This window comes from Poromitra crassiceps (assembly GCF_964638095.1).
Source record: "Poromitra crassiceps genome assembly, chromosome: 8".
Lineage (NCBI taxonomy): Eukaryota > Metazoa > Chordata > Actinopteri > Beryciformes > Melamphaidae > Poromitra > Poromitra crassiceps.
In genome coordinates this window covers 19,758,960-19,771,327 of record NC_139629.1, presented here as the reverse complement: position 1 = coordinate 19,771,327, position 12,368 = coordinate 19,758,960, and positions in this window count along the sequence as shown.

The window sequence follows — 12,368 nt, the reverse complement described above, 5'->3', positions numbered from 1 at the left end:
ATACAAAAGAGATGGCAGCATGATCCTGTACTGTTAGCTGTCAGCACAATACAAAAGAGATGGCAGCATGGTCCTGTACTGTTAGCTGACAGCACAATACAAAAGAGATGGCAGCATGGTCCTGTACTGTTAGCTGTCAGCACAATACAAAAGAGATGGCAGCATGGTCCTGTACTGTTAGCTGTCAGCACAATACAAAAGAGATGGCAGCATGGTCCTGTACTGTTAGCTGTCAGCACAATACAAAAGAGATGGCAGCATGGTCCTGTACTGTTAGCTGTCAGCACAATACAAAAGAGATGGCAGCATGGTCCTGTACTGTTAGCTGTCAGCACAATACAAAAGAGATGGCAGCATGGTCCTGTACTGTTAGCTGTCAGCACAATACAAAAGAGATGGCAGCATGGTCCTGTACTGTTAGCTGTCAGCACAATACAAAAGAGATGGCAGCATGATCCTGTACTGTTAGCTGTCAGCACAATACAAAAGAGATGGCAGCATGATCCTGTACTGTTAGCTGTCAGCACAATACAAAAGAGATGGCAGCATGGTCCTGTAGCTGTAGCTGTCAGCACAATACAAAAGAGATGGCAGCATGGTCCTGTACTGTTAGCTGGGTTACATGCTGCCACTCCGACGTGCTGCCACTCCGACGTTCTGCCACTCCGAAATATCGGCACTCAGAAAGGGATCATGTCTATGTTCCCCGGGTTCTATATTCCCCGTTTTTCACGCCAAACCTAACCTCCCCCCATGCCTAAACCTAACCTCCCCCAGACCCTAACCCAAAACCTAACCTCTCCCACCCCCACGCCTAAACCTAAGGTCGGCATTGCGGCTTCTAAGGTGAACGACCGCCAGTCCGAATAATGGAAGTTAACGTTCGGAGTGGCAGGGCTTCGGAAAGGCAGTCAGTAGCCCTGTTAGCTGTCAGCACAATACAAAAGAGATGGCAGCATGGTCCTGTAGCTGTAGCTGTCAGCACAATACAAAAGAGATGGCAGCATGGTCCTGTAGCTGTAGCTGTCAGCACAATACAAAAGAGATGGCAGCATGGTCTTGTAGCTGTAGCTGTCAGCACAATACAAAAGAGATGGCAGCATGGTCCTGTAGCTGTAGCTGTCAGCACAATACAAAAGAGATGGCAGCATGGTCCTGTACTGTTAGCTGTCAGCACAATACAAAAGAGATGGCAGCATGGTCCTGTACTGTTAGCTGTCAGCACAATACAAAAGAGATGGCAGCATGGTCTTGTAGCTGTAGCTGTCAGCACAATACAAAAGAGATGGCAGCATGGTCTTGTAGCTGTAGCTGTCAGCACAATACAAAAGAGATGGCAGCATGGTCCTGTAGCTGTAGCTGTCAGCACAATACAAAAGAGATGGCAGCATGGTCCTGTAGCTGTAGCTGTCAGCACAATACAAAAGAGATGGCAGCATGGTCCTGTAGCTGTAGCTGTCAGCACAATACAAAAGGTAGATTAGATACATGTCTCATTTCTGCCATTAGAGTCCAGGATCACTCCAAGCTTTATCCTTGGAGGTCGATAATAGCTTCGACCTACACATCTATTTGAGAGTTAAGGGCCAGTTAGTGTTTGCCCTTTCTCAGAGAAAGTCACAGGTTTTCTGAAGATGGTCTGCTCCATACAAAGACCATTATACAAATATACTGTATAGACGTAGCTACACCATGACGCCGCCCATTGGTTTTTGGTCTCCCATTTTGATGCCTCGAGGTTGCCAGTTTCACCGTCGCCATCTTGGTTATTTGGAGCCAGAAGTGACGTCCCACTATTGGTCCGTGATCGGCGAGCTGTGTGATCACTGGACAGGTGACCTGTCAATCACGCCCCAAAACATAGTCTGCTTTATCGTCTATTTTTTACTCCAAATGGGACCATAATTTACAAAATGAACATCATGCTGTGTTGAAGTAGACTTGAAACTAGCGATTGAGACCATCAACTCAATAGAAAAGCATTAAATCAAGTGAGAAGTACGGTCATTTTCCCATTCACTTCCATGTAATCAGACTTCTTTTTTGCACCCAGTGGGGTCGCCCCCTGCAGGTCATTCAAAAGAATGCAGGTTTAAAGTGACTTCCGCATTGGCTTCAGAAACGGAGGTAGGAGCTAGCCTCTTGGCTGCATACAGGACTGCTGCGATGTTTGCGAGTGCTTCATCTTGTGCATTTAGCAATCTACTCATTAGCGTAACCTCACGCATGTAAGCTAAACTAAAGCTAACCGGTGAGCACACGTAAGCTAACTAAAGCTAACCGGTAAGCACACGTAAGCTAACTAAAGCTAAGCACACTGGCTGCTGTTGTGTTCAGTTCTCCCTCTTACAAGCATTTTATTACCCAACCATTTTTTTCCTCCACAAATACCTCAAACAAACCCACTCTCTCCGTGTGTCCTTGTGCTCCCACAGACATGTGTGGGAGGTTATTGTTGTTTGATGTAGCTCATTTGAATACGTTGCTGTTGTTTGTGCTTTTGGAATCTTGCCGTTTCCCATAAACAATAACAGTCGCATTTATTTATGTCTGAGCCAGGCTGACTTTGAGCAATCATATTGAGAGGCAACTGCTCCCCCCCCCCCCCCCCCCCCCCCACACACACACACACACACAGCAGATAATGAGCATGCAGAGCCATGGCTACTGACAATAACAAAACATGTTATACTCAACACTCACTAATTATCTGCTCTACCTTCCTTTTATAGAGCGGCATTACTCTGGTATGGCAAATTAGAGGTTATAGAATAGTTACACATGAGTCATCCATGTGACATTACATAACGAGAAAGACAAGTACCGTACTGAGCCTATAATGAGAAATAATAACAAACTGCTCTGATGACTTAATCTTAGTCTTAGTTATGTAAACGCAATATTTCACCTCGATTTCAACTGCGATTTGATTCTCAAGAAGCAGGCTTCTCCATCCCATCATGCACATAATAAAATGTGTCACGTTAGCATGATTGTGCCTTCTATGAGAAGAGATGATCAGCCATCATGGAGCGTGGACTTCTGTTTCCGACAGTGTTCATGTGTTGTGACCTTTACTGAAGCATCTGTAAGTAGTTGCACGCTCGTCTTACCTCTTGCTACAGACAACACCGCAGCGCAAGCCCTACTGCGTATTCTAAGCAAGACGAGAAATAGCAATACCATCAATCTGACATCGGTTCTGCCCTGAACCTTGTCATAACAGTGCTTTCAATAGTTCCGTCCGTGATATGGTGAAATATAGCGCTGGCTTTTGGCACTATCTGCTGGATGTCGTCGATAGATATCAACATCAGGCCATTGTCTTGGAGCTATTCAGTTACAATCCACTTGGTCAGACATGGGGGAATGCAGTGGTGGTCTGTGTGTGCCAGGCCGGCAGGTTCCACTCTTTCCTCTCAGTCTTTGTGAACGTGGGAAGTGGTGCCGAGGTTAGCAGACAGACCAGCAGCGCACAATCCCGTCTATAGCAGAGCCTGCTGCCTGCTGCCTTGCGGGCTTATTAAGAAAGTCCTATATCTTTTATTCAACAGTTTGGTGTATTGTTACAAACTTTAAGAGGGGAAAAAAGTCAACCGCTGAGAGCTGTTGTGACATATGATACAGAGTATAAAGCCCTAACTTTACTCTCCTCTTAAGGCCTGGGTTTTGTATGCTGAATGGGGCTCTGGAGTGCTTAGTGAGCTGTTATACAGCCATTTAGGGGAACAGGCCAAAGGCTGGCTTCCTGTGTGTACAGACTCTTGACCTAACGCTTTATTGCGGTGGTGGGAGTTTGGGTGCAGCCTATATACTGAGTTTGTGTTTTGATGTATTGCGGTGGTGGGAGTTTGGGTGCAGCCTATATACTGAGTTTGTGTTTTGATGTATTGCGGTGGTGGGAGTTTGGGTGCAGCCTATATACTGAGTTTGTGTTTTGATGTATTGCGGTGGTGGTAGTTTGGGTGCAGCCTATATCCTGAGTTTGTGTTTTGATGTATTGCGGTGGTGGGAGTCTGGGTGCAGCCTATCCTTAGTTTATGTTTTGATGTATTGCGGTGGTGGGAGTTTGGGTGCAGCCTATATACTGAGTTTGTGTTTTGATGTATTGCGGTGGTGGGAGTTTGGGTGCAGCCTATATACTGAGTTTGTGTTTTGATGTATTGCGGTGGTGGTAGTTTGGGTGCAGCCTATATCCTGAGTTTGTGTTTTGATGTATTGCGGTGGTGGGAGTCTGGGTGCAGCCTATCCTTAATGTTTTGATGTATTGCGGTGGTGGGAGTTTGGGTGCAGCCTATATACTGAGTTTGTGTTTTGATGTATTGCGGTGGTGGAAGTTTGGGTACAGCCTATATCCTGAGTTTGTGTTTTGACGTATTGCGGTGGTGGGAGTTTGGGTGCAGCCTATATCCTGAGTTTGTGTTTTGATGTATTGCGGTGGTGGGAGTTTGGGTGCAGCCTATATCCTGAGTTTGTGTTTTGATGTATTGCGGTAGTGGGAGTTTGGGTGCAGCCTATATCCTGAGTTTGTGTTTTGATGTATTGCGGTGGTGGGAGTTTGGGTGCAGCCTATATCCTGAGTTTGTGTTTTGATGTATTGCGGTGGTGGGAGTTTGCGTGCAGCCTACAGTATATACTGAGTTTGTGTTTTGATGTATTGCGGTGGTGGGAGTTTGGGTGCAGCCTATATCCTGAGTTTGTGTTTTGATGTATTGCAGTGGTGGGAGTTTGGGTGCAGCCTATATCCTGAGTTTGTGTTTTGATGCAGCTGGTGTTTATGTGCAGCCAGGATCTGTGTTTCCTCCAACACGTTTCAGTTTCACAAGAAACAATGGCTTCCTTTGAAAGATAACACCAACACGCATACATTACCGAATGGTGTTTTGTGTGTGTGTGTGTGTGTGTGTGTGTGTGTGTGTGTGTGTGTGTGTGTCACACACACAATGTCTCCTTTTTTTTTGCAAGTCTCAAGTCTCATGCATGAGCGTTCTATCGTCTGCTGCATGCCATCCGGTCTACTTCGAACACAAAGCATGTACTGTATTCTCATCAGTCCTTACCTAATAGCATACAGTATCAGCATTGATTAGTTAGTAAACATTTCCTTAATGTGACTAAATCAATCAATCAATCAATAAAGATTGTTAACGAGCCAATTCTCATCGAGTCTCAAGTCTTTTGAGGACGAGTCTCAAGTCACTGTGTGTGACCATCTCTGGTGTGTTTGTGTGTGTCTGTGTGTGTGTGTGTGTGTGTGTGTGTGTGTTTGCCTGTGAGTGTATGTGAGTGTGTGTGTGGGTGTGTTTGTTTGCCTGTGAGTGTATGTGTGTGGGTGAGTGTGTGTGTGTGTGTGTGTGTGTGTGTGTGTGTGTGTGCGTGTGTGTGTGTTTGTTTGCCTGTGAGTGTGTGTGTGTGTATGTGTGTGTGTGTGTGTGTGTGTGTGTGTGTGTGTGTGTTTGCCTGTGAGTGTATGTGTGTGGGTGGGTAAGTGTGTGCATGTCTTGAGAGCAGAGCAGCCCAAGTGCATAATGAAGGTATTTCATTGACCTGTGTCCTAGCTGGAGCACCCAGTGTGTTGCTGTTAATGTTTGTCAAATTAAATACATGGCTGGGGAAACGCCTCTCACTGATTCCTAAATTATAATCACACCCCAGTCTGCTTTATCATCTATTATACCATGGTCTGAGTGAATACTCGATTCTGATTGGCTGCAAGGTGTCCATTAAAAAGTGATATTGTACAGTGATAATGGACACCTAGCTAAATGGTCTGTTCACCGTTCATATCAATGCGCCATAGTTTCATCAGTGTTATCAGGAGAGCAGTTTGAGCTCTATACCCCCGTTAAGGGTTAATATGACAATTTTGGATGTTGAGAAAAAAATTGACTCGGTCAAAGTAAGTATTTAAATCACCCCTGTGTGCTCAGTTTATCAAAAATAACTCTTATTTACAATTTTGATTTTCGTTTCGGAGATTTTTAACCTCGCGTCACCAGGCTCTTCTCGGCGAGAAAGAGAAGATTTCCCTCGTGCACGAGAGAGAGAGAGAGAGAGAGAGAGAGAGAGAGAGAGAGAGAGAGAGAGAGAGAGAGAGAGAGAGAGAGAGAGAGAGAGAGAGAGAGACAACTCTCTCTGCATTTCACCACATCAGCAGCACACGCAGGGCGCTGCTCTCTCACTCTCACTTCCTGAAAGTCTTCGCTCTTAAATGTTAATATACTTGGCCAATACGTATCTATCATACAAAATAAAGCAAGCTGCCAAACGGTAATGTCTTCATTTAATGTAGAACGCAAAACATCGTTAAACCTGCATTCCTGTAATAAAGTTAACGTTTGAGTCGGCTTTAAAACGGAGCGGGTGGTGGAGGTGGGAGGGACTATTTTATTTCGTGGAAGACTGATTTACAGTATGAATAACAGACATTTAGCCATTTAGATTGCTTTATTTATTACACATGGAAATATAAATGACTGGTCTTATTGTTTTGTTGGCAAGTGACCATGGTATAAGCGGGTTAATGCACTTCGAGGTGTCCATTATCACTTTTTAAGGGACTTCGCGGAGGCAACCGTCCTCGGCTTCGCCTCGGACGGTTCACGCCTCCACGTCGTCCCTTAAAAAGTGATAATGGACACCTCGTCGTACATTAACCCTTACTTATTTGACTCTAAATCTGACCTTACTGACAAAATGAACATCATGCTGTATGAAATGCTGCGATTGAGACCATGGAATTATTAGGAAAGTGTTTACAGAGGTCATAAATGAATCAAGTGAGGAGTCGAGTTATTTTCCCATTGACTTCTGACTGTATGAACGGATACAGTTGTCATGAATGGGGAAATTATGAGACCAAAGCTGTTTGTGTTGTTGTTTTTTGTACTGTTAGGCTGGCTTTACACGGTGAAACTTTCACGCAACTAGTTGCAGGTTGCAAGTTGCATGCAACCCAATTTCCATGCAACTTCACAGTTACACAAAGCAATTCAAAAATAATCAAGTCTCGTGCAACTTGGCAGTTTCTTCCAGCAAAACTAGCTAGCTAGATTGGTCATTTTTCATCTATTGTATCGTTTTCTTCTTTTTTCAAGTGAGAATTGTCATTCTGCATTTTTGTATCGTATTTCATATCGTTTTTCTCGCTGGAAGATACTGTGTTGTATCGGTTTTTCAAGAGACTGTCTTCTGTTTTATTTGGTGCATTTTCGCTGCCTGTCCCGTCCTGCCATGGCATGTATGTTTGTTGAGACTGCGAACAGCCAGAGCCTACGTGATCAGCTGACTGGTTATCAGCATTTTGATTGGCTGTTGCAGGAAACTAGTTCCACAAAGTTGAGAGCTTTGCAACTGTTGCGGCTGAGTTTCACAGAAGTTTCAAGTGAGTTGCAGAAGGATTTATACCATGCAATTCATTTGCAACTTGGTTGCACCTAAGTTTCATGCAACTAAAGTTGCGTGCAAGTTTCACCGTGTAAAGCCAGCCTAAACTTGTTTATTTCTGCTGTAAGTCGGGCATTTTAACATGGGATCTATGGGGATTTACTCACTTTTGGAGCCAGCCTCAAGTGGCTATTCGAGGAACTGCAGTTTTTGGCACTTCTGCCTTTCATGAACGCAATAAAGCTTTCAGATTAATTTAATACATACAGACAACGACATTCAGGCACCAGTCCTCATGACCAACCACATAAGAACACACACACACACACACACACACACACACACACACACACACACACACACACAGAGTGAAGGTTAGCCAAGGGCTGGAAGCTATATCAGATACTACGCTGCGATTCCTCTCAGCTCCTTGCTGATTTACAGCAGCTGAAGTGGGCACAAACATGTCGGCATGGAGCCGGGTGATAAACTTATGACCATATCTCATCATATAATGCCAGGCTCAGCAAATTCATCTCTAAATCTACATTTATCATCTAACTACAGACACATCAGTGACATCGTCATCACATCAAGGTGAGGACTTATAGGCCTACATCTAACTACTACAGACACATCATCACATCAAGCTGAAGACTTATACATCTAACTACAGACACATCACATCAAGCTGAAGACTTATACATCTAACTACAGACACATCACATCAAGCTGAAGACTTATACATCTAACTACAGACACATCATCACATCAAGCTGAAGACTTATACATCTAACTACAGACACATCATCACATCAAGCTGAAGACTTATACATCTAACTACAGACACATCATCACATCAAGCTGAGGACTCATACATCTAACTACAGACACATCATCACATCAAGCTGAAGACTTATACATCTAACTACAGACACATCATCACATCAAGCTGCAGGACTTATACATCTAACTACAGACACATCATCACATCAAGCTGCAGGACTTATACATCTAACTACAGACACATCATCACATCAAGCTGCAGGACTTATACATCTAACTACAGACACATCATCACAGCAAGCTGCAGGACTTATACATCTAACTACAGACACATCATCACATCAAGCTGCAGGACTTATACATCTAACTACAGACACATCATCACATCAAGCTGCAGGACTTATACATCTAACTACAGACACATCATCACATCAAGCTGCAGGACTTATACATCTAACTACAGACACATCATCACAGCAAGCTGCAGGACTTATACATCTAACTACAGACACATCATCACATCAAGCTGAGAAGGACTTATACATCTAACCTAACTACAGACATCATCACATCAAGCTGCAGGACTTATACATCTAACTACAGACACATCATCACATCAAGCTGAGAAGGACTTATACATCTAACCTAACTACAGACATCATCACATCAAGCTGCAGGACTTATACATCTAACTACAGACACATCATCACATCAAGCTGAGAAGGACTTATACATCTAACTACAGACACATCATCACATCAAGCTGAGAAGGACTTATACATCTAACTACAGACACATCATCACATCAAGCTGCAGGACTTATACATCTAACTACAGACACATCATCACATCAAGCTGAGAAGGACTTATACATCTAACTACAGACATTTACACGGACACAATTGTACACGTATCTGTTGATATGAAATGTATCTTTGCTTCGGAAACGTTGAGATTCAAGGTATCCGTGCAGAAACCTAACATGCAAACATTTTATTCTGGCAACTCGGCTGGATGTCGAATGTTGTAAATCTTCATAAAAACAAATCTGGACGGTTGGCAGTCAAAATGCACTCAGAGAAGGTTTTAAGACCTCCATCATTTTGCCCTGCAACATTTTCACCATTATAAGAAACAGACAAAATAGAGGAGCAGCATGAACAGAAAACAATAAATTCCAAAATATGAAACCATTTGTCTCTGTCCACAATAATGGGTCCAGAGATTATTTTTTTTATCTTAAAGCTGTGACAGAAACCTTTTTCAAACAATAAAACACACGAGAAGCGGACGTTGCAGTGCAGTTTTTATACAACTGCAATCAATACCAATGTTAAAAAGAAAGAAGACAAATAAAGATCCATAACAAAAAACCTTCTCATTTCAGTAAACAGCAGGTTTAGCAACTATTGTTGGAGCTGAATTATCTCCTTGCCCAGCCTGGTCCCCAGAATAAAATGCTGGCATTGTACGTTTCCGTCAGACAATGTCATAGTCAATGGGTCAGCATGGAGAAAATCCTCCCGTTCTCCCCATTCAGCATAGTTAGCATTTCGCTGCTAGAGAGCCCAGGCAGACGGATCAGGGATTCAACCCATGCAGTAAACGCACATCTGAACAGACGTCTATGTACCTGCTCTAGAATCCCCAATCCTGTAGTGTAGAGCCGCAGCACCATCCTTTGGTGAGTCAGCCCATTGAGATATAATGGGTTTTGCTCTCCCACCGTCTAGTCTCGCGCGCCAGCCATAGTAACACCATGTAGATACAGACCGACTGCAGGCTAGAATGTCAAAGTTTCTGAACCAAAAATAGGTTGCATCTTAAAGCTATAATGTCAAAGATTTTCCATGTAAATAAATGTCTGTTAAGTCACTATCTAGCGCAGACTGAGTTAACACAATGGTGATTGAGCCTATATGGCCCACTGATGGTCTGGAAGCCTTTGCATTTTTAGCATTGCAGCATTTATAAACTGGGTGTCTGTGGTGAGTCCCCAGAGAGGGTGGGCGGAGCTAACGCAATAGACCTGCTCTTCACGTTACTGTAGGTTCCCGACAACTCTCGTGTAGGGATGGGGATCGAGACCCGGGAAGGACCCGGACCCGCTTACAAATTTCTCAAAACCCGAAAAATCAATAATGTCCGAGCGTATCGATACCGCTCTCGAGTGGGTCCTAGCTATAAACATCACATTATCTCTGGAGACGAGTCATGCCACTTCAAATCACTGGTGCACAAACATACATCGATTGTCGTATCGGAGGAGGAAGCATGTGCTAGTCTACGGCTCTCCCCGGCAACAGGGGGAATTCGCCAAGTACAATTGGGGAGAAAATGCGAAGAAAATCCGAGAAAAACATCAAATGTGTCGCGGTGCCCTGCCCTAATGATAAGACAGCAGATGGCGGGAGATGAGGGGGAAGAGAAAAAAGAACGGAAAAAAAGAGAGGTATTTCCTACGTGAGTGCATGCGTGCGGGTGACAGCTGTAAACCCTGGTGCTGAAGGGACAGCTTTGTTTCTGCACGACTAAATTGGCTGTCAGAGCTGCTGCCGACAGCCCCTCACACGTGCAGCCCCATCATATTTCTCCTGGAATACGAACATGGGGGGATGGGGGGAATGCAATTACCGCTGCCTTTTCTGTATGTCATCTCTGTCATATATGAAGGTGAAAACACAGGCAGAGACACGCCTCTTGTTGTAACCACTCCCCCAAAACTCATTTTCCACCTCTAGCACTTTGAAGAAAAGGCGCTTGAGCGTAGTGACGCCCCCTGTGGGTCCTTTCGTCCGTTACAGCCTGAATTACAGCTCATCCTCGTGTTCACAGGTCAATACGATGTTTCTCTCTCTCAACACTAATACTAATCTTTTGACCTGCCTATTCAAACGCCCACCACCTGACGTCCCCATTTACATAATTAAGAGTGATTTGGAGTGATAAAAGTGCATTTTAGCAGCAGAAATTGGACGTGGCGGCTGGAAAATTGCGCTTCTTTTCGATGGAAAGCAGCCTTCATCATAATAGAGAGGCAAAGTGGAACGTCACTTCCTGCTTCAGCACTGTACCAGAGATTTTCATCCGCCATTTATTTTCCCATAGACATTTCGTAAAATGCTTATAAAATAGTTGTACTTCGTCGAACCAAACGGTTCAGCTAACGCTATAATTGGGAGAGACCATAGAACATTTCACTCGGACCAAAACTTAAAAAAACAACGTCGAAAAAAGATTTTCTTTAAACCCACATTTTTTTTTAAACGTTTTGGTCCCAGTGAAATGTCATGCGATCCCTCCTGTTTCTAAATATATCTGTACCGTTTGGTTTGAACCAGTAAAACTATTTTTATACGCATTTTACGAAATGTGTATGGGAAAATAAATGGCGGATGAAAATCTCTGGTACAGTGCTGGAGCAGGAAGTAGGCGGTCACTTTGCCTCTCTGTGATATGAGCTATTACACCATATAGCTCGATTGCCCTTACACTGCTCATCAGCACCACCACAATGACTGAACAGCATCATATACGTATTGATGTGCTGCAAGGTAATTCACTGGTAATCAGCCCTAATCATATGACAGCATGACATGCGAGCTGATCCGTCAGCGCGGCGCGCACGCCCGCTCACAGTCACCTTGGTAATAGCCCACAGCTCGTTCCCCCCCCCCCCCCCCCATCGGAGGCCTTGCCTCGTATAGTAATGGCATTTGTAGTGTCTCTGCTTTGATTGACAGCCGCTCGGAGTAAGAGACTGCTGTCTCCGCCCCTTTGTCTGCACGGATCTCCTCGTTACGGCAGCGCTGTGACACGGCGGGGCTGATCGATCGCGCCTGGGCTCTCAACCTCATGTGCTCCTGACATGATTCATCATGTTGTGTAGGCTACCCCCCCCCACCCCTACACAGCCCCCATCTCCCCACCCCCACACAGCCCCCATCTCCCCATCCCCACACAGCCCCCATCTCCCCATCCCCACACACACCTCACCCAGTGGTGTAGTCTACCTTTTTTCAGAGGGTATACTGTGACTCTGACCCAGGGGCGTGGTTTCGGCCGGAAGTGGGCGGAGATTCGACCCATTTCTTGTTGTTGTTCCTCCCCAAATTTACAGAATAGCTTCAGCCATCAGCCAGCAGCTCAGGCGAGGCATGGGTACACAGAAGGTTCACGTTGAGGCGCCCTGTGTA